This window comes from Triturus cristatus, chromosome 6 (genome assembly GCF_964204655.1).
Source record: "Triturus cristatus chromosome 6, aTriCri1.1, whole genome shotgun sequence".
NCBI classification, from domain to species: Eukaryota; Metazoa; Chordata; class Amphibia; order Caudata; family Salamandridae; genus Triturus; species Triturus cristatus.
The window spans coordinates 1,696,957,488-1,696,982,553 of NC_140589.1; positions in this window are offsets into that span (position 1 = coordinate 1,696,957,488).

Consider the following 25,066-nt stretch of genomic DNA (forward strand, 5'->3'; position numbering starts at 1 on the left):
TAGGGTTCCACCCCCTCAACCAGTAACCCAATTTCCTAAACTAGCTTATCCCATCATATTTATTCACTAATACATTGTATTTTAAATATTTATCTTATATGACTAAGTGCTTTGTGCAGATTTACATTTAGGTTTCCATTTAGTGGCAGGCTTTTGTCTACATATTTATACATAACTCAGTTTAGCATGCTACCTAGATGAATAAACGTTGGTGCACCTCACATAGGGGTTGTATGAGCTATACAAATGCTGCAATACAAGACGGTATGCCACATGAAAACAATTGTTGTTTTTACATCCATAGTCTGCGATCTATGTCAAAAAGCCTGCTCCCTTTATGTTCCAAAAACCCTGCATTAAAGGTGACCTTGATTTCAATCTATAAATCGTTCTCTTTTCATCTTTTCTTTCTGTTGTAGGACTCTCTACTTATCTTCTATCCTTTGCATGCCCTACTTTCTCTGAATGTAGCATCTTTCCTGTCTGCTTATTCTCTCTTATATTATATTTCTGCAAATTGCCTATACCTCACTTCAAAGATCACAGGCTCACCTTCTTTGGAATCATATCCTTGCAACCTAACAATAACTAATCACCTTTAGCTTATCTATTGACCCTACCAACGATTCACATGAGTTCCCACTAATGATTCCACTTATGTCCTAGTGATTTCGTTTACCACAATTAAACTGGTGTAAATACATGGAATAGTTTCCATCATAGCACAAGACTCAGTGCAAAAACATGATTAATAAATAAACACTGGACTAATCACTAACTTTGGGTTCTGGAGTAATGTGCTTCCTGCCCTAAAGCACTTCAATGTCTTATCAGGAGTAGTAAGCTCTATATAAATGCAATTAAAGTACTATACAATTACAATCACACTGTACTTCTTATTTATAGTGGATAGTGTTATATCCTTTTTTCAGTCCCTCAAGCCAGGTAATACCTAATAGTGATGGACAGAAACAAACAGCCTTGATGTCGGGGGTCATGAGTTTTTTCTTTTTCAATTTCAAACTCCAATTTCAATTTGAAACAAGTATGTTAAAGTTTGGTGGTTGGCTGTCAAATGTGATGGCAACCATTCACAAACCATTTTATAGCTTTACAGGAACCACCAAGATGGTGGTTCATGTCAAGTTTCAAGCTCACCATTGGCCAGTCAATATGGCAGACCGTACTCCGCCAGGGTGGTGGATGCAATGTTCTCCGTCACGCTGATGAATGGAGAACCATTAGCCAAAACTAGATCTGGGACTATATCTTGTTCCAATATGTTTAATAGGCCATATTTTGAAGCTTCTGGGTTGGTAGGAGCCATGATTTCCTGCCAGGCATTTTCTCTTGTTCTATTCTATATGGTATTACAGCAAACAAATGATGGACAGAATGCTGACAATGCAAAACATTCTCCACCAGTCAAAAGATCTGGGTTAAATCCATCGTTCTTTTGCCCACTACACCACCCCAGTTTGGACCCAGCCATATACAAATTAGTCTTGACCCTGTGCCCCATGGGAACAGTCCAGACCGAACTGCCAGGCCAAGCATCCAGGGACCGATTTCAGAGTATGTCACCCTTCTTCAGCCAGGCTAGCTTGAGTCCAGTGGCACAGTGAGCAAGGGACCCACGTCTGGGCATACCCATCCCACTTAGGGCGAAAAGTGTTACAACAAACAAATGATGGACGGAATGCTGACAACGCAAAACATTCTCTCCATGCCACTGGAATCAAGAGGGGTGAAACCCCGAAACCGGTCCTAGGATGCTTGTTTCCAGTCCAGGGAGGACATGGCTTGGCAGTTCAGGCTGTATTGTTCCCATAAAGCACAGGGTCAAGACTGATTTGCATATGGCAGGGCAGGGTTCATACTGGAATGGCATGGTGAGCAAAAAAACGATGGATTTAGGCCCAGATCTCTGTACTGGGGTGAATGTATGACATTGTTCTGCATTCTGTCCATCAACTGTTGTTTTTGCTTTTCTATTCTATGTGGTACATGAACTGTGTATGCTTTGACATACTGGGTGACATCTCTTTTATGTTGTATACATGCATGAACCTTTACTTTTAACTCAGCTCCAGTATCCTGGTTAATGTTCTAGTGCTTTTGCTGGTTTTGTGAATAATCCTGGGTAAACGTTCATGAAAACTCCTCCTTTCAAGCAGCATGATAAAGAGTGGTGTTTTTAATCCACTTTGGAGGCAAACATTTAGGGGCTTGCTGTACATGTGTTGGCAGCTTTATCACAACAGAAGGGCTCTATGGATGTATCTGATCAAACTCGGTATGAGGGCACTGATACTACAGAGAAGAAGAGTTTAGTGAGCTCTATAATAAATCAGCCCATTCTGTTGAACAAGGGAAACAAATTTGGAAGGATACCATTCAATAAGTGTTTTCAAAGCTGTGGCATAGTAGAGGTCTCTCTCCAGCTGAAGAACCCAACACGTCTTTATCTTCTTTGCTCAAACAATTGCAACAAAATGATCTGATGGGCATAACTATTAATAAACACATTGAGGATTTTTATTAAGGGAATGGTAGGATCCATAATGGATCAATTCCCCTTGCTTCAAGGTACTCTTATACCCTTTGACAGCGATCCATTCTTCAGAGAGTCTACGTACCTAGGTTTTTGTTGGTAGCAAGCTTAGAGGGAAGGTCATATGTGGCTGAAATTGCTGTGCCCATGGTTCCAATAGACAGGAAGATGGATGTACCTCGTGACTGAATGTTCAATCTATTGAAAATCTAATTTGATCCTTTTCAGCGCCACATCTTCATTGGAGCTCACTTCTGGCCTGTCACATCTTTCTACTCATTAGGTAGGATCTCTCATCCCAACAATTCAAGTACACTGCAACTCCTCTTTTTCATTTACAACTGTATTGGTGACTTCACCTTCCTTTCACATCTGTTAAAAGAGCCTCAGCCGTCTCAACTAGTTTTTGTGATGACAGATGCTAGCATGTTCTGGTGGGAAACCACTTGGTGTTTTAATGTTATTCAAGCTTTTTGGTCTTTCCTGGAAAGCTGCACGTCTTCCAACTGGAGGAAACTGTTGGCAGTATCAGAGTACTCAGACGATCTGAACCTTTGATTGAAGGACAGGCAGTATGGTGACAATTGAATATGTCACTTGGAAGTTCGGGGTCTCCTGAGATTTCAATTGGGATGTTGGATGGAACAGCATCTAATAATGTTGAGGGAAGGCTCACCAGGGTCTATCATACCTCACAGGACCTAGCTATCTAGTTTCAGTAATTCAAGGTAATTCACAAGAAGTTTGGAATTTGTTTGACTCCAGAGAGAATGTCCAAAGTTTTGGTATTGCGTTTTGGATCCAATTACACAATTTTCAAACATAGGGTGACAAGCTTGATAAGTGCATGTAAATAGCTGGTGTCAAATTTTAGGTTTGCTTACTTTGGTAGGCAGACTATTGCACAGTTTTGACAGGCCATAGTGTATTCAACTTTACAGTGTTAAGTTATATTAAGTAATGTAGATTTGTATGGTGCAGCTTATTACCTTTGAGGTTCTCCAGGCACAGGAGCAGGAGGGACATAGGTCCGGCGGTGCTCCTAGTTGAACAGTCAGATCTTCAGTTTCTTGAGTAAGTTGAGAAGTGGAGTGACAGCCCTGATGTGTAGAGGATGTTTACTCCAGTTTTTGGTGACGATGAAGGAGAAAAGGTATCCTCCTGTCTTGCTTCTGCGGATGTGGGGGATTCATGCAAAGGAGAGAGAGGTGGAGCATAGCTGCCTGGAGGGTTGATAGAAATGCAGTTGGTCGTTGAGGTATGATGGTTTTATGTTGCGGAGGGCTTTGTAGGCATGGATGAGAAGCTTCAATTTGAAACGTTTCTAGATGGGAAGTGAGGGTTGTTCAGTGATGTAGGCAGTTATGTGAGTGCCTCTGGGGATGTCTTGGAGGAGTCTGGCGGTGGTGTTTTGGATGGTTTGGAGTCTTTGCGGAAGTTGGTTGGAGATGCCAACGTAGAGTGCTTTGCTGTAGTCAAGTTTGCTGGTGATGAGGGCCCCTGGTGACCGTGCATCTTGTGTGCATGGGGAGCCATTTTAAAATCTTGAGAAACCGTCTGTGAATGTGGCAGCAGGCGTTGATCACAGTGCTAACCTGTTTGTTTATTGTGAGTTTTTCGTCAAGTATGATGCTGAGGTTGCTGGTGTGGTCTATACATGTGGGCATGGTAACCCAGTTCAGGTGGCCACCAGGAGGAGTCCCGGTGGGAGCTTTTACTTCCAAAGATCAGGATCACCGTTTTATCTGTGTTGAGTTTGAGGCTGTTCTCTCGCATTCAGTTGCCACATTGGACATCAAAGGGGCAAAGTTGTTCCTGTTGTTCATGTTGGTGAGGGAGAGGATGAGGGATTACCATCCTGGTATCTATCTTAATGGCTTCGTAGCAAGTTCTGTGAGAGTGGTGAATAATTATCAATCACCCAGTCTTACAATACCAAGGATCACAGGCCTACAGTCTTCTATGAAATGGTTGATTACATATAGAAATGTGGTATTACGGCACATATTTCATTAAGTAAACCCATATTTTTGGGTGTTCTTCCAAAGACAAACTTCTTCAAGTTTGATATAGGGGGTTTGTCCGCATAAATCATTGTGGTATTACCTCCTGGTGTAATGGCACAGCAGTCATACTATTGTTTTGGCAGAAACACATATCTACTCGAAATGGTACTGAGGCAGAGTTGTATGAACTAGTTAAAACATTGATTTTAGTTTTATTATTGTACAAAAATATCATGTCTAAAATATTAACTACCACTGTATCATCAAGAATATATAGGTTAAGTATAAATGTACTATTCATAATGTACGGTGGAGATATATCTATATATACCGAAACGAAGCGTGGATCCTTGGTGGAACTTTGGCGGCCGCCACCTACTACTGCCGAAGAAAGCAAGCACTGGTTTGAAGATGTGATCGGCAGGGTCGGAGGACTCACATGAAAACGTAATTCGCCGGTGAGTAACATTGGCAAATGGTGTAGGTGGGGAGAGACTTTACTTAAGGCTGTGCAACGACAAGTCCAGTGATTGTTGACTTGTACTTGGACTAACAGAAACAAAATCAAACAACCCACAATGTCTGCGGAAATGGTACGAGAGAGGGAAATGGCAGCAGAGGAGGTGTTTGGAAGCCTGCCAAGCACCTCAAATAATCCAGCACAATTGACAAACATGGGAAATGACAAAGACCCAGATGCAAAGTCGCTGTTAAAAAACTTGGAAAAGAAATTGAAATTGGAGACCACAAAGTGGTGGGAGCACAAGTCACTTTCAAAGTATGCTGAAGTGGGAAGGGTCCCACGGGGGTTAAGAATCCTCCTGGCGCCCAGTTTTGACAAACCTAACCCCAACATGCTATGCGAGTGGGGAGAGAGCAACCTGGCTGCTTCTATGAATTTGGTTAACATTTTAATCAAGTATGCAAACATCGATCGTCTGGCGATATTACGAGAAATTGATGAAATAAATAATGAATGTAGCAAATTTGAAACAACAGAATATATTACCAAAACAAACGAGGTTATAAAAGAAACATAAGGAGAAAATCAAATCCAGAAAGGCACATAAGTTCGCTCGAGATTTAGGCGACTACGAAAATGGACAAATCTTTACCTTTGCCCGCAAGTTTGATACAGCGAGAAGACAACAATACAGTGAGAAAGCAAAGAGCAATGTAACCAATATACATTCTAATGCGGTTATTAATGATGATTCCTCCAGTGTGGATACTGTCTCATTGACAAGTGAATTGAGTGTAGAATGGGATCGATCCAACGCAAGGAAAAACAAATTAAGTGTGGGGCAAGAGCTCGATTTTTTAGTGGAGGAAAGACTGCAAACACTACGGCCGAGGCAGCAAAGGAGGCCAATAGAAAACGCAGTAACAAAAGAAGAAGCAATAGGCGCAAAAGGTGGAAACAAAAGCATAAAAAAGAAAACACAATGGCAGAGAAAACGGCGCTAAAAGATAATAGTATTATTAATTTGTCCTCAGTAGAATTAACAAAAGCGGAGGAACAATTACTAGCGCTCGGGTTGAATTTCTGCCCAGGAGAGAGCTTTAATTATGCACGTACTCACATCAATGTATATTGTTTTATTAGAAAGCTTAAATTTAAGAAATTCTTTGCGTTACAAACTTGCAAACAACAATCGGACAAGATCTCAGAACGAGAAGAAGAACAAGGTCCGATGCTGGCAGCCTCTGACATTCCAACTTTGCTCACATTGTAATATCTAAATGAACAAACTGATTCTCAAATATCCTATGACGATATAGATTTGGCTACACAAGAGAGACTAAGGAAAATCAATCAAGTGCAGAAAGGGGCTGGGATCAGTCCCTTTCAACCCAAATTATGTTTCGTACCATTAATGCCAAAAGATGCCATCTATACGTATCATGATATGGTCACTAATGATCTGAAAAAGTTGAATTATAATGTCAATAGAAATAGAAAACAGAGAAAAATGTATTTCAAAGAAAGAGAATATGAAAAATTAATGAAAAAGTTAAGTGAAAATCATGATGTGGTCATAAAGAAATCAGATAAGGGTGGCAATTTAGTTCTGTGGCCAAAAAATAATGATATTCAAGAAGCGCAAAGACAACTGAATGATGAAAGTTGCTATAAAAAATCTGGCATAAAGTAATACAACATAGCCAAGGAAGCACTACAAAAACAATTGGCACAATGGAGAAGAGAAGGTCTCATATCCACTGAAGAGTACACATTTATGTATAACGAGTTCCCAGTATTACCTGTGTTATACTTAATTCCAAAAATACACAAAAATATTATGCCCGTTCCCGGTAGGCCCATCATATCGGCCATCAACAGTGTAGGCGAGAAGGTTGGCCAATATATTGATTACTTTTTACAGAATTTAGTTAAGGACCTACCCAGTTATGTCAGAGATACTGGTGATTTTCTAAAGAAAATTGAGGGTCTAATTTGGACTGAAGATCTATATCTAATCACACTTGATATAGAATCATTATACACCAGTATAGATCACAACCAGGGACTAAGAGCGGTAAAAAAAAAATTTGGACTCAAGAACTAGTGAATTTTATGAACACAATAAAGTAATTTTGGAGCTCATCTCATGGTGCCTTAACAATATCTTTTTTCTTTTTAATAAAGATATTTTTAAACAACAAAGAGGTGTAGCGATGGGGGCCTGTTTCTCCCCCACCTACGCATGTTTGCATGTCGGCTGGTGGGAGGAACAGGTCTTCAATAAGACGCACCAAGCACCATTTGAGACACATGTAATCACATATCTTAGATACATAGACGATGTCTTCATATTGTGGAAAGGGAAAGAGACAGAAGCCCATCAATTTATCGAAGATATTAATAAAAACACTGTGAATCTAGTTTTCACGTCCCACATCCACAAGTCACAAATTGAATTTCTGGATGTGATGGTGCTCATTAAAGAAGGTAAACTTGCAACTACTTTATATAGAAAGCCAACGTTGGGAAACATTACGCTACATGCGAAAAGTTCACATCCCAGGCATTTAATTGCAAGCATAACTTATGGAGAAATCTTTAGACTCAAGCGCATCTGCAGTAATGAGGCAGATTTCAATCGGTGCTCGACTGAAATGGTGGAAAGGCTGAAAGCTAGAGGACATACTGATAAAATCATATGTGAAGCCACCGGAAAAGCTAGTACACTACCCAGACATAGCCTTTTTAAAAGTGATAATATCGAGACACAACATGAATCAGGTACTGGATCAATCAAGGTGGACACCCCTAGATTTATTACAACCTACTGTAATGAGGAACACAAAATTAGAGCCATTATTAAGAAACACTGGCCCATAGTTATGACAGACAATGTGTTCCGCAATAGGTTAATGGAAACTCCAACGATCACGTTCAGAAAAGGTAAAACGATGGGATCTATCCTTGATAAAAATTCCCCAGAGTTCAGAAAAGCTGCTACCTGGTTGCAACCAGCGAACGGTTTTAGAAAATGTGCCACATGTAGAGCATGCAAATTTGGCTGTAATAAGACACATTATTCAATTCCATTCAGTGATTTACCAATTCCAATCCATGGTCACTACAATTGCAAAACGGAATATGCTGTATATGTTCTGACATGCACCTGTGGCCTTAACTACATTGGGAGTACGAATCTACAGGTGCATGTCAGAATATTGCAGCTTATAAGGGCTATTCTCCACATCAACCCTGCTTACCCAGTGGCACGACATTTTAAACAAACCCATACAAAAGATATTAATTGTCTTACATATTATGTGATTAATGCCATCCTGAAACCACTGAGGGGTGGAAATAGGGAACGCCAACTTAGACAACTAGAAACCAAAATCATTCTTGAGTTCGATAGCAAGTGGCCTAATGGGTTGAACAACACTGAGGGCATGCATAACTTTTTATGAAATCCTACATCAGAATATGAGATGTTATTTTGTATTTGTAGCACAGTGGTATCTTAGATGATAAATATAAACAAAGCTTTGTCATTACCCATGTTTTAATCAAGGAATAATAGTAAAAAGCACATGGATGAGATTCGTTTACAATTTTAAAATGTGCATTTGGAAATGTAACATCTGTCGCCATTTTTAAGTATAATTAAAGTTTTTTAGCAAGCAATTTTATAATGTATGCCTTTTAATAGTATTTTTCATGAGCGGAATTTTACTGTTAATATTATTTATAATCGTTTACATATTTATTATACCGAAATTGGTCCCTTTTGTATATTACATTTACATTGCACTTTATATTTATATATTTTGCACATCTTGCACCAATTTGCACTCCAATATTAATTTTTTCTTTGCTGCTATTGCACATATGCACTTTACTCTGTTGTCGCACTGGATTCAGCCAGCAATGAGCTCTTTTATCAATGATAATTAGGATTTGCTGCTACATCTTATGCATTGAATATGGATTTATCCTGGAATATTTTTTACACATGAGAAGTATATATTTATATAGTCATATAAAATCACAACATTAGTTCATATATATTTTAACAATATTTATGTCAAAAGTGGTGTTTTTTGCTGGCAATGTGAAAATATCCAAATGTAAACTAAGTTGTGCATTTGTAAAGGGCTTCACACAAGTCGCTGTACAAAGTGAGTCTTTTTTCTATGATAATTATCATGTGACGCGGAGTGGTGAAAGTGGGCGGACACTAAGCAAACACATAAAAAATGTAATGGCGATTTGCAAAACCGTATGTGATCAAGGGCTCCTGAGGCCCGAAACGCGTTGTTCGTGGGTTGTGGTTTAAGAAGAAACATCTTGCCAGAAGTTCTGCGGGGTCTGAGTCTCCTTCTTCGCCGCCGCCGTGAGGAGGTTGGAAGTAGCGGGAGTTGGAATTCTCCGATACATATATATATATATATATATATATATATATATATATATATATATATATATATGTATATGAGTATATATTTATCTCAGCAATTCTTCCAAAAAGAATATACATACATGCATTCCACTTGTTGAAGGCCATGACGAAGACCCTGTGAGGATGAAACGTGTTACCGATTAAAACATGTAGAAATTCAATGGAATGAGGATTGCGGGTGTTCTTTTGTCCTGATCCTTGATGCTGGATTCCATGATAATACATAACAGGACTTGCACACGTCATTTCACACCATCCTCACCTTGGTGGACGTAACCGGATTTCTGCAGGATTTCCTTTGCCATATATAGCTATATCTATATGTACATCTATCTCTATATCTATATCTTTCTCTCTCTCTGCATAGGCCGTGCGGTGGGGGATGGAATTTCATACGTATTTGGACAATTAGAACGCACCGGAGTTGAGCACGAATTATAACATGCAACCTGAATGGCTAAAGCAGTCTACAACGGAAGAAGCATTTCTCCTGGCAGCCAGTTAATATGATTGAGGATCATCTACCTATCGTCATACAGGAAGGTAAAACAAAATGACTCATCAAATGACTTGGTTGTTGGAAATAGAGAACATGTGATATTTTATTTCCTTATATGAAAGGTTGCAAGGATTGTTCAAACTAGCTATTTTTGAACAGTAAAACTTTATTCAGGTTCTTGCAGCAACAATGGAGGATAAAGAACTAGTTGAGATTCTCAAGGTCGATTGAATAAGCGCACATGATATGATGTGTTTCAGTTAAATATTTTTTGTCTGTCTGACAGTTTTAGCTAAAGGTGCTGTGACTTTAAGCACTGGTATGTTGGCAGAGGCATTAATAATTGCGCTTTTCAAGCGTGGGTCATTAAATATGATCATGCATAACTCTGGATAATGTTGTTATGAAAGAAGAAGTACAGCAACGATGTTACAGAAATAATGTGCTTTAAATGTGGAAATCAATATGGGACTATAGATTGACACACAGAGTATGAACGTGCTAATTTAGCGTGATATGTAATTAGTTTAATATTGTAACTTTTTATGTTCAATTTCAAAGTTCAAGTGTGCAGAGATTATAACGTTGAATTTATCCCATGACCTTGAGGTATTTAAAAGAAAAGTGCGTGCCATTCAGCAGTTATAGTTATCTCAAGTAACTATAACTCGTGCTCTAAGGTAACTATACCTCGCGCCCCCGGGGACTACTACCCCTCCGGGCCGGCTCCTGCTATGTCCCGGGTGCCTATCCCCGGGATGCATCGGTTTGGTTTTGCTTGGCAGAGGCTTTGACGCTCACAGACTAACTCACACCCTCATGGAGGCATGCACAAACCCGCTCAGACACTCTCACACCCACTCATGCACCCACTCAGACACTCACTCAGATACTCACAACCACTCACAGACCCTCTCAGACACTCACACACCCACTCACACACACAGCAAGACACTTATGCAGGCACTCGCAGGCCCACTCGGACACTCACACACCCATTGTGCCACTCACACACTCACTCACACACTCACTGAGAAACACATGCACTCACTCACTTACACACTCATGTCCAAAGGTAAGAGGTTACAGTTAGCAAACAACATTAAAAAAATGTAGAAATTCACTTAAAAATCCAAAGGTTACAGGAATGTTAAAGTTAGCAAATAGAGTAAAAAAAACCTTGTAAATTTACAGAAAAAAACAAAGGTTACAGGGATGTTATAGTTAGGCTCAGATTTCACTCATGTAAAACCAGTGAAATTCAGCAGTCATAATTAACTGAACTAAGCAGGCAGCAACCAAAATGGGTAGACACTTCATTTCTTGAAAATAAATTAATATGGAGACATCCGTGGAGTGCCATTTTTGTTTTACAATATGAACAGAAATCTTTTATAGATATATATATATATATATATATATATATATATATATATATATATATATATATATATATATATATATATATATATATATTGCCTACTGGCGGTCGCCAGTAGGTAGTTATAGTTAGGACCAAGTTTCGATAGGAAGAAATTTTTTTGTTTTGCTTATAACTTTGGCGTCGTTTGAATCTTCATGAAATTTTCCAAACTAATTCTTTATTCATATCAGCTCCTATGTGGGAAGTTTGGGGGTGATTCATCAAGGGGGGGCCGAGAAAAAAGGGGGGTCCCAAAACGGGTTTTCTCCATGTTAATTTCCATAGGAAACTTTAGACAAGGCTACAGGTCGAACGGGCGAACGGAATTACCTCAAATTGGTCTAGAAAGCACGCTTTTGTTTATTTGGTGTAAATCCGTTCAGTAGTTTTTGAGAAATATAAAAATTTACAGATATGGATATTTGTGCTCCTGGCGCTGTAGCATACTGGCCACTGTAGCATAGCTGTGCAAGTGGTGTTAGTATGGGTTTAGACTATAGCAGGAGTGAGAAGCAAACTACTCACCCCTACCGGTCTGAAGGCTCAAATGGAGTGTTTTAGCAAGCAGGAATAAATAAATAATCGTGAAGAATATAATGCAGCATGTTGCAATGTCACAGAAGACAAATGGTGAAATCAGGTGTGTTTAAGAAAGTGGCTGTGTGGGATAAAACGATGGAGTCTGCAAGTTATATAAAAAGTGTCTTTATGTAAGTGCCATAAATGGAACCACTGGTGCAAGAGCTAAGGCATCCAGCTGAGGCAAACTCCAACCGCTTCTGTTGTATTCGGACCTAAGCTCCTCATCAGTCAATTCCACATTACATGTTCAGTTCCATGTGACATAAACAATACCTATTAGACATGAATGACTGTAAATTGTAGAATGAAAATAAAGGTAGGATAAGATTACCACACTGTGCCAACCAGTTCCTAAACAATGCCGTGTTTTTTGATCTTGATCGCCAGTTCGTGAGCAGAGGCTGAGGAAGAGCTAATTTGTGTGAAAGGGCTTCGTGGATAAGAGGCAGGCAGAGAGACGTGTGTACAAAGAATAGATATGGTTTCACAATGGATGTCGGGTTTAGGCTAATTTAGCAAGTAAATAGCGTATTTGCATAGACCATACATCATCCATCCCTTGTTAGTGTGGAGAGGTAAGGGCCAATAATGAAAACAGAGTTCAAATGCCTAAGCATACTTAGAAAGTTATTATATGGAAATAGTTCAATTGAAGTGTATTAAAAAATGTAATAGGAAAAAGTCAAAAAATTGGAAAAAAACAATCCAAGAATAAAGTGAATTTCTCACAAGTCTTGGAGATTGCAGTCCGGAAGTTCTTCAGCGGCTTGAGATGCGTAATGTTCCAAGAGTCGATTGTTGCCATCGTGTGAGAAAAGCGAAGCGATCCAATTCATATCCTCGAAGGGACAGTAATGTTCCTCGAATGTTGGAGCGGCAATTTGAATTGGCAGGCAATCTGCGATGTTGTCAAAGGTCGCACATTGCAGGAGAACTTTCGCGGCTGCGCAGAAATCCCATTCCGCCAGGATACCTTTTTGTGTTGCATCCGCCATTGCTCCACTGCCCGAACAATCAAGTTCATGGTTTTCAAGATACTCCATTACCTGCTGGATATCGGGAGCGTTTGCTGGGATGTTGGTAAGGCATAGATCCATTCGCCAGTCGATTGGGCAAGTTTTGCAATAAAAAGATGGTTGCACGCAGATTGTATATGTGTAAATAAATGTCATGTTGTAGCTGGCTCCGATAATAGATAGAGGCAGGCAGCCGAAAAGTTGTTCCATTTTTTCACAGTATTGATGTAGCTTTGTGTAGAGGCGTATTTTGTCGGACATGCTTGTTACCACAGGGAGCGTAGCCATTTTTAATAGCCCTGGGCGAAAATTTAGTTCCGTTCGCGGAAATTGCGATAATCTGACATTTTCGCGTTCCGCGGAGAGCGCGAAAATGTCAAAAATTCCGGTTTCCGCAGCTTGGCGATAATTTGTTTCTTGCTTGCGCTGTAAATTAATATATTCTCGCGCGCGCGCGATCGCCTTACCTGAATCCCTGCGTTCGCCGACAAGTTTTCTTGATCCGGTCGCGTTCTCCATGAGATGTTGTATTGTTTTTAGCCATTTGCGCTGTCTCGCGACAGTTCGCGCCCGCAGTGACGTCATGCATCGCGCGATCACGTCTTTCTTCTCGCGATCATGCACCGCGAGACAACTCAAAACAAGATGGCCACGCCCGCAAGCAACCACATGGGTAAGTTGGCGACCCGCAACCATGCAGAAAATCTCGCGAACATGCCGGAAAAAAACTTCCGCATCTTCGCGATATTTCCGCTTGTTTGCGATAATTTTAAACATTTTCGCGATAATTTGCGAAAGTTAATTTCGCAAATTCCGCCCACCCCTAATTTTTAACAAGCTAAAATAGTAGTTGGATGGCCGCAAACAGAGCGAGAATTATGGGCACTGTTGCTGTTATTCCAGAGATGATCGAATGAATGAAGTCTGGTATTAGACTAAAAACAGTTTGAAAGCCTGTGAGAAGGCCGGAGGAGACAATGTTAAAAAAGTGTGCCAGACCTTAAATGTCAGATGTGTTGAAAATTGTGTAGCAATTCACAAAGTGTAATGAGAGGTTCGTATTTAAAAGGGAGTGTATTTTACTTGAAGTTCGTGCTATCTGCAGTCGATAAATTACTTTTGGAGAAGTGAGGAACACTTCTGTTTGAAACAAAAGCGCTTTCAGTTTGCTCTGTTTAATAAAATCTGTTTTCAAAGTAGGTATTGAAGACCAAGTTGAACTTTGGGAGTTACTTTGTGTGGGATAAATGACTGCCATTTTGGTCGCACTTTTCACCTGTGAGAAAAACTTCTGTATCCTCTTTAAGACAGCGATATGTAAATGGGAGAAACCACTGCTCGTAAATAAACACGCTACATTATATAATCACAAACAACATGACAAACAACATGTACACCTAGCAGACTCAATGACACTATGTACTGTGGGAACCGTGGCTAGCCATGTACACAAACCAAACATGGCATGGCACCTCTGCAACACAATGCAGAATGCGGGGAGAGATGGGAGCAAAGTATGTGTGAAGGTGGCAAGTTATTCTTGATTATAAAAGTATACAATGCAAAGTGTTGAGGGGATGTGCCGGAGAGACTTGAGTATGCCGAGCACAGACATTTACATGTCAACATACACTGATGGTCTATTGAGTGAAGTCGAGAGTGGACGCAACCATGATAGTACAGTCATTAGGAAAGATTACGAAAACATAGCGCGTACGTGCCCCCTCCCCACTCCAAAATCTTTAGCGTAGTGGTCTGGCTTGGCGTACGCAAGGCTAGCATAGGGGTATGAATAAAAGGCACGTTTCTCTGGGTGTGGTTCTCTTCCGGAATGGCGAACATGTCTGTCAGGTCTGCACAGCTTACACCGCCATAAGGCTGATGCCGTGAGCGAGGGTGGCTGCGGGAATAATGCTCTCAGCCTGCTGCTACCCAGAAACCGTCATGGCCGCTGCGACGCACATATGCCCTACAGTTCACCTTTCGACACCGTCGTATGTGAAAGAGGTTCCACCACGTGCTGGCGGAAGCTTTTGGGCTGAGGTCTGCGAGCTGGGAAGACTCCTGAGGTCAACGCTGGCTACCGTGACACAGGCAGATAACGCCAAGCCTGAGGCCCAGCACCGTGAAGTGCTCTGTATACTACTAAAACAGTAGTCGAAGTGGTACCAACAGTGGAACGGTGTCTTGATCCCACAATGGATGATGTTAGAACTGCATCTGAAAGTGCATATGAAGGTACTCCTTTCGACCAGCTGTAACCAACTCTAGGTCCCAACAGTGAAACGGTGTCTTGATCCCACAATGGACGATGTTAGAACTACATCTGAGAGTGGAGATGAAGGTACTCCCTTTGACCAGGTGCAAGCAACTCTAGGTCCCAACAGTGGAACGGTGTCTTGATCCCACAATGGACGATGTCTGATATTACCTGCTGCTTGTGAATTTTCACAGAAGTCCCTGCGTTGATGTGCATCACACTCTGTTCTTCCGTAGCTAAGTGCTGCACATGATTATTGTGCTTGGTTGACACCAGTCGGTGGAGTACCCCGCGGTACAGTAGGTCCGAACAGTGGAACGGGGTCTTGATCCGAAAATGGAAGATGTTAGAACTGCATCTGAGAGTGCTGATGAAGGTATTCCCTTCGACCAGGTGTAACCAACTATAGGTCCCAACAGTGAAACGGTGTCTTGATCCAAGAATGGACGATGTCCAATACTATGTGCTGCTTGGTTTTCACTGAACTCCCTCCGTTGAGGTGCATCAGACTCTGTGCTTCTGTAGCTAATTGCTGCACATGATTAATGGGCTTGGTTTACTGCAGTCGGTGGAGTACACCGTGGTACAGCAGGTAGGAACAGTGAAATGGGGTCTTGATTCTGTGATTGAGGATGTCAGAAGATAAAGTTTGTGATGATTTCTGTGTACCCACTCCGATCAGGTGCAACCAACTGCATGCTTCCGAATCCAGCGACACATGGCTGTGAGGCGGTAATGACAACTGCCTCTGGCCTACAGTGTGGTCAGCAAGGCTCACAATTCAGATGGAGTGGTGATTGTTTAATTACGGAACTCAGTAGGCAACTAACTACAACGTCTATTGAAATATACACAATAGCCTTTTAGTATACTTGCTTGAAGAAGTTTTTTAAGATGACTTATAGGTCTAGTACAATAACCAAATTCTTCTTGGTAGTGGTAAAGAACACTGAATAACAGTGTACACAGGGGACAGCAGAGATCGCAATTCGAATTGTTTTGATTTATGTATTGCAGAGTTTTGTGTAATTTATGTTGTTGTATTTTGTGAAGAGGACGTGAGAAAAAGTATTCATGGAAGACTGTGCTCACTACTTCCTTCAATTTACACTGCAGACAGCAGTGTTCACAATTCAGATCGCGTCGCTATTGTAGACGAGGCAGTTCTGTAGGCAAAAGACATTGCTCAAGTGCGCTCTGTCCGCACCACGTATACGCATCATCACAGGTTCCGCACACGGTTTTTGTTGCTTCGCGCACGGGAAACTGGGCAGCTCAAGTCAACGCTACGTGGCTGCGGGCCCTTGCTGACCGCTCTCTGGCCTACACTGCAGACAGCAGTGTTTACAATTTAGATCGAGTCGCTATTGCAGATGATGTAGTGTTGCAGGCAACAGACATTACTTCTAGTACGGCCCGCCCGCAGCACACATCATCGCTGGCTGTGCACATGCTGAATGCCTTTGATGTGGCCATCTAAGTGCACTAGACCTGATGGACCCTTTATGATACAATCTTTTTGTGCATTACTTCAGATCTACTGCCTGTATCTTAGTATACCACAAGTTATGGTTGTTTTCCGTTAGAATCTTTTCTGTATTATTTCACATCTAGTGTCCCTACCTTACTGCAGCACAAACTATTGACCCTTTTATTATTGAATCTCTGTGTGTGATCCAATGATTACTGTTGTAGTTGATGCTAGCAGCAACCATTCCCTGAGGGCTGCTTTACAGTCACCCCACACACATCCAGCACAGACGTCACTGGATATGTAACCCTGGTAATAAAAAAGGAGTTGAGCGCACGTGCCCGTACCTACTCCAACTATCTATCTGTGTCCGTGTGTTCATTATATATGCATGATACTGACCCTGGGCCGTACCACATTACATTGTGCTGTGGACAGCGTATGCAACCATGTTACCTCTGGCAGTGGGGAAACGATCTGTTATGTAGCTTTTAGATGCATGGCTATCACAGGTGGAAGGCTACTTTACAGAGCATGAATATTGATGAAGATGATGGGTGCATGTTGTGTGTACTGTCAGATATGTGTACATAGCAAAAAGTTTTCAAAAAAGCTCTGTAAGCAGAAGAGGAGTCTCTCATCAAACGCTGCAGAGAGAATGGCGAAAATGGGTGGGGTCCTCCAACTGTTGCAATGGGAAATGTTATGAACCAATCAAATGCTTTTCTTTAAGGTCACATGGCAATCGCACAGCGAGCGCGCAAGGAGGCAGCACCCGACGCGTTTTTGAGAAAATATTACCATAATATAAGTTTATTACAGTTAGAAATATATAAATGTTTAAAATATTTTTGATTATTGCTTTTTCTCATATACACTTTAAACTTATTTAGATATAGTTTTGAGATAAAAAAAAATGAGGGAATTGAGTTCCCTTCGTGACACCATACGTCTATGATGTGACACAGGGCCTGGCAGCGTGCACTCGTCGCATACGCAACGCGCAGCGGGCGTGACCCCATACATACATGACGTAAGGTACACCTTGGTACTGCGTACCCGTCGCATACCAAAGTAGCAGCTGGCGCGACCACATACGTATATGATGTTACGCGGGACGCGGTGCCACAAACCCATCGGATACGAAATGCGCATCCTTTACAAGTTTAGCAATATGGCGGATAGGATTGGTGTGCTGATGGAGCTTGGTACACTACTGACATGGGACTTCAGTTTTCTCACAAAAAAACCAATATACATACTTTTTTTTGAAGATATAAAACATTACATATTTTTCTAATTAAAAACAAAAAAGGATAATAGAGTTTCAAAATATTACAAAACAAAATAGAATAAATATAGGTTTTATAAATATTAAAATGTGAAATTAGCATTTAAAAAACCTTTGAAATTCACTGAAAAAACCATAGGTTTTACAGACGTTATAGTTAGGAATTAGCATTTAAAAAACCTTTGAAATTCACTGAAAAAACCATAGGTTTTACAGACGTTATAGTTAGTTGGACATTTGACTCATATGAAACCAGAGAAATTTGCCCGTTATAGTTAGTTGAGCTTACTATAACTCACGCGCCCGCAATGCACTGTTGATGACGTCACATATTACATCAGTTATGACATGGTCAGTGACATCACTCATGGCATCACTGATGCAATCAAAAATGACATCACTCATGACATCACTGATGACATCATCCACCTGATAATCTGATGCACATACTGATGGCCTAATATAAACTTTGATACATGCACTCTAAAATACAGACTACTATTTTTGAAACCATACACACAACAATGCCAGATACTACATACCACCCACTAATTCCTAGGTCTACACTCACATCCACTCACTTATACATGCAGTTACTCATCAATATCGTACTATAATATGCACTTATACACCTATACATACAGTCACAGTCTGCCACTCATCCATAGAGTTACTCATACACCTAGTCAGTTATGCAAAGAATCAATCCCATACCCATTTACTCATGCATACAGTTATACACACCAACTGTGTTATTTATACACACACCACATCACTCATTTATTCCGAGTACTAACACATACTTACTGTCTTATACAATCACTGATACAAGCAGACACTTTTATACACCCACTCCTTCAAATAACTTACTCTCACATATAGTCATTTATATACTCCAACACTCACATATACTGCCTTAAAACATATGTAGTTACTCACACATATACCAGTGAGACATTCATTCACTCACCAACACACCCATACACACACTAACTCACCCATAAGGCCTTCCCAGATGTACTTTTGAATCCATACAAACAGTGAATCACTCACTCAGACATGTATGCACAGAGTCATACCCTCCCACCCACCCACACAGACACTCAGGCACTCATACAGATACTCAGGCAACAAATCAATAACCCATATAGACACTCATGTAGCTACTCACTAACCCATGCAGCTGCTTATGCACCAACTGAGACACTAATACAGACTTCCACACAGTTTAGTCACTAACCCATACATTCAGTAACACATGTTCAATCACTCAGTTATACAGTCAGGCACGCACCTACTAAATAATCCATTCAGGGACTTGTAAATTCACTCTTTCTTCAATACACCTTGGCATAGATATATGTGAAAAATATTTAAACTTTACAGAAACACACATTCACTGGATAATGTCATCAGTGATGTCATCAGTGATGTCATTTGAGATGTCATCAGTGATGTCATCAGTGATGTCACTGACCATGTCATGAGTGATGTAATATGTGATGTCATCATCAGTGCATTGCGGGCGCGCGAGTTATAGTTAGCTCAACTAACTATAACGGGTGAATTTCTCTGGTTTTATATGAGTCAAATGTCCAACTAACTATAATGTCCCTGAAACCTATGTTTTTTTCAGTGAAAAAACATATATATATGTGTGTGTGTGTATATTGTATATATATTATCTACTGGCGGTCGCCAGTAGATAGTTATAGTTAGGACCGTGTTTCCATAGGAAATCCGCAACATTCTATTTTGAATAACTTTGGCGCCGATTGACGAATCCTCGTGAAATTTTCAAAATAGGTGGGGCGCTCCGCTCCGCTCCTTCCTTGAAAGTCTCGGGGGGATTCGTCAAGCGGGGGCTGAGAAAAAGGGGGGGTCCCAAAACGCGTTTTCCCCATGCATTTTTCCATAGGACCTTTAGTCCAAGCTGCAGCCCGAACGGCTGAACAGAATTACTTGAAATTTGGCAGAGAGGTAGTCCTCAGGTCAGGGATGTGCCTTTTGCAGGTCTGGTGTAAATCTGTTCAGTATTTCCTGAGAAAATAGCATTTAAATCAATTTATATATCTATAGGCGCGCACCGTGCGCATACGGTAATCCTTACCGTACGCGCACGCTGACGTGCGCGAGCGCGATTCTGATTGGTTGTCGGCCGCCATTTTGTCTCTCGCAGTCTGAGGGGGTGAAAAACAAAGGTGGATAACGTGAAAAGGGGGCAGGCTGGACAGTTCCTGACCCCCTAGCCTTGGTCAGGGGGTCCCAGAAGGACCCCCAAGGGCAAAAATGTATTTTAATACATATATATAAATACATAACTTAGCATTTAAAAAACCGTACAAATTCACTGAAAAAACCATAGGTTTCACACACGTTATAGTTAGGAATTAGCATTTATAAAACCTTGCAAATTCACTTAAAAAACCATAGGTTTCACACATGTTATAGTTAGCTGGGCATTTCACTTGTGAAAAACCATTGAAATTCCCACGTTATAGTTAGTGCAGGCAACTATAACTCACGCGACCGCAATCCTCTGTTGATGCTAATACTGTATTTAGACACTTATTTACCCATGTCTTCTTCCATTAATTTTTAGCTATACATATATTACAAATATTTTTTTTTCAGAAAGACACATATGTCATCAGTGATGTAATATCTGACGTCATCAGCAGAGGATTGCGGTCGCGTGAGTTATAGTTGCCTGCACTAACTATAACGTGGGAATTTCAATGGTTTTTCACGAGTGAAATGCCCAGCTAACTATAACATGTGTGAAACCTATGGTTTTTTTAAGTGAATTTGCAAGGTTTTATAAATGCTAATTCCTAACTATAACGTGTGTGAAACCTATGTTTTTTTCAGTGAATATATATATACACATATATATGCATATATACTTATATTTGTAATCGAGGCGTGCTGATGTTGATTTGAGAATAATTACTCTATTCTTACCTTTATATCATTACTGAAACAATAAAATTGTAGTTGAAATTCTGGTGACAATATTTTAGCAAATTGTTAAAAAAACTTGTACACTGGACACTAATAATGAGGGCTTTAGTGTAAAAGAAATTACAATGGAGTCCTTTACAAAAAGCGGTGTCAGCAATAGTGGTGTTTTTAATGCAGCAATGTTAGCCAAGTGATAGGGAAAACTGATTACATTGTTGGACATTACTGACAGTATCTCAAATTTCCATGGAAAGGCTTATCCTTCAACCTGGCCAAGATATTTATGACCTACTGGTTATCCCCCATGCTTCAGAAGTGTTGTCAAATATACAGGTTTAGAGCTAAAAATCTAGAGAGTTGAGCAGTCCTCTATGTTGGGCAGAGGCTAAAGGGCAGACTGAAAAACTTAGGTAGGACCACCACTTTCATCCTCCATTATCACGTCTATGTCCTTCATTCCCGCTGGGGTAAATTTGGGAACAGTGTACTATGTGCTATAATAAGTTGACTTCAGATTCAGTCATGCATAAGGGCAATGGGTGCTGTAATATTTAGCCTCCCATGAGTCGTTTTCCGTTCTGTTAGATCAGAATGGGCATGAAAAGGGCAGGAGCTTGCTATGTCCTCAATATTATCCAATAACTTACTTTTATTCTTCAGCACTCTGAAGTAGAGGTGACCTTGCTACAGTTCTACCGCCCTCATCGTCTCATGCTGGGTTCACACCCATGCAATCGGCTTAACACTTGAAAGGCTTCTTTAATAAAAAGATGGAAGGGGTAAAAAAGTAAAAGAAATTCAGGATAAGATACCTCCCAGATCATTAAGGGCTTGATTACGAGTCTGGCGGTCCACGGACTGTCAGACTCACGGGGGCGTGGAAGGGGCGGTCTTCAACCACCCTATTACAAGTAGGGTGGTTGGACCGGCATTGCCCCGCAGCAGCCACCAGGGAACTAAGTTGCGGCGGTCTTGAGTCCGCAATATGCTTGGCGGGACTGCTGCTTACAAGTTTTATCTCTACCATGGTTTTTATGGTGGTTCCTACTTCATGAAAACCGTGGTAGAGAGGAAACCAAGGCGGCCCTGAAACATGTGGCCCCTGTGTGCATGCACCGCAGTCCATGCCGTGCTGGAACTGTTTTTGACGTTCCCATTGCGGTTCCAATTTTCTGATGCACCGCCGAGGGGAACGTAATAAAAAGCCCACCAGACATGAGAAGCACTTGTAATCTGGCGGGCGGCCCGACCACGGGTTTGGCAGTACGGCAGCAGGGCAGAACCGGTGCCACACCACTAAACTCGTAATAAGACCCTGAGTGTTCTTTCCAAATTTTTGTGTTGTCTTTGTGGGTCTTGGCTTCAAACTATGAAAGGATTGTCATAAGGAAAGCCCCAACTTTAATTAAGATTGCTGTTAAATATTCAAATATACACTCTTCCTCACAAAAGGCTATGGGCCTTATTATGAGTCTGGCGGTCTCACAGGGGTGCGGCAGTGGCGGTCTTCCGACTGCCCCATTATGACCAGGGCTAGCGTGGTGGTCTTGAGGCTGGAATATACTTGGCAGGCCACAGCGGCCCCGCCAAGCATATTACGAGTTCACACACCACCACACTTTTCATGGCAGTGCGACGCCATGAAAAGTGTGGTGGTGAGGAAATAAATGGGGCCTCACATCATGTGGATGCACACAGGGAGACACAACATGTGCCCCCCCTGTGTGCATGCACATGAGTACCTGTACAGCATGGACTGCATTTTGACAATCGCATTGTGGTGCCTATTTCATAGGCACCATCGTGGGAACGCCAAAAAATAGCCCGTCAGACAGGAGAAAATTCCTAATCTGGGGGCTGTTCAAACATGGGTTTGATGAAGCGGGAGTGGGGAGGTCCCGCTTGCTCACTGCCACACTGATAATAAGGCCCTATACCTACCAGACTAGCATATTTAGCAAAGCCTCTTTTACCCCATGGATGCATCTTTCATGGACTTACAGTCTAATGTTGTCTCTGATGAACAAAAACAGCAGCAAACAAGTGGTCTGATAAATGTACTTCAATGTATTTCCTATGTTCTTGTTGATCTGTTGACCTCCAAAATGTTTTGCCTCTAAAAAGACAAATCAGCAGAGTAAAAACAATGGGTTGTATATTGTGATTCATCTAAAATTTTCAGTTTTTTCAAGACCAAATTGGTAATTTGTATCTTAATTTACATACCTAATCAGTTTAGGTATAGCTTGCTTCAATTATTTATGAACGTTGATAGTTTTGCTTAAACTAATGCATGATTCCCCATTCATTTCATATTATTTGCTTGCTGTGCTGCGTTAACTGTACTCGCAACTTCGCAATCAAGATCCTTGAATAGTATTATCCATCTCCAGTGCACTAACTGTATTAGGATTGCAATATATCTCATAATTAGGATTTGATTATATTTTCCAGATTTACTGCTTGGTTTCAGCTGTATGCTTTACTCACATTCACGGAATGGTTTCAATGAAATGCGTACATCACACTAGGACATACTCTGCATCTGTCGGCTATGTTCCCCATAGTGAGTAGTTGCCACTCCAGTGATGTAGCGCAACACTTTTTTACACAGACCAAATAGTTTTCAGTTTTGGCTTCATGAACACTGGATTCAACATATACCTGAGAAACCCATAAAAAAGGGACACCTGAGGCTTTATTACAGAAAGACCCCTGGAGCAGATAGGGTGTTTGTGGCTGCATTTTGCACTCCCAGGTCATACTGGTATTACAAGGCCACAGATGCTCTTGCAGCCCCTTCTGTAATATGGATTGTCCTTGCGCTAAATGTGTACCTCAGAGAGTGTAAGAAAAAAAGCATTTGTAAGCCAAGAATCACACATGCAACACTTTCTCCCAAAAAATAACAGAGGTCCTTATTAGGATGGCGGTCGGACGATCGCAGCGGGATTGGGATCTCCCGTTAAGTAGTTTGCCGTCCCACCCACCATTTTATGAAATGACCACCGTGTAGGTGATCAGAAACATGCCTTTTTCTATTGCGACTTGTGATGCATCCTGGAAAAGGGCCCAAGGGGCCCAAGGGGGACAAGAGCCCTGCTTGGGGTCCCCTTCCGTCTGCCTTATGCAGAGGCTGAGGGAAAGGGAGATGGTAATCCCTACAGCGGTGCCTGCGCAGGCACCGCCTCCATTGCAGGGATTACAGTCCGACTGCCACACCAATAGGCTCCTCGAACCTGTCGGGGATTTCCCCCGACCTCTGTGGTCTGACCGCTGGTATTGTAATCCGGCAGCTGGACCAGTGCCCTAGATGTCGGGCGGACTGCCACCGACGCCTGTTGGTGGCGGTCTGCTCATCATCGTAATGAGGGCCAGAGTCAGGGACATAAAATAACCCCCCTTAGGAAGTAATGTTAAATTGAATTAAATTATCTGAAATAATTAAAAATATAAATAAATATAATTTAACATAAAACTATAAAAATATAATAAAAAAGATACATATTTCTATTTAGTTATAACATATTTATACCACTTTATTTGCATTTAAAACTTATTGTAATAGTACATTTTATTTATTTCATTAAAACATGATTACGCTACTTTTTATTAATTCAATGTTTCACTTTTAATAATTAACAATGAAGTATAGGGAAAAGTACAAGTTTATTAAAATAGGTACAAAAAATGGTTATGTTAAATATGATTGTAAATTAATTTTATATATTTATTTTAAATATAGAACTGAAGCAAAATAATGTTACAGCACTAATATTTTTTGTATTACATCTTTAATGTAAATATGTTAAACTAAATGTAAAGTATTTTTTCTCAAGATGAAATCAAAAATACATTCACATATTAAGTAAAAAAATATATGCATTAATGATTATTAAAAGTGGTGTGTGAAATTAATACGTTATTGTTGCATTATTTTTAAATAAAAAAAGTTACTGAACTATGACGTAAATATATTAAAAATATGTGCTGTTTTCATAGTTTTGAACATAATATATAAATTATTTCTACTTTAATATTTATTAATATATTTCAAAATGTTAACTATTTTAATTAT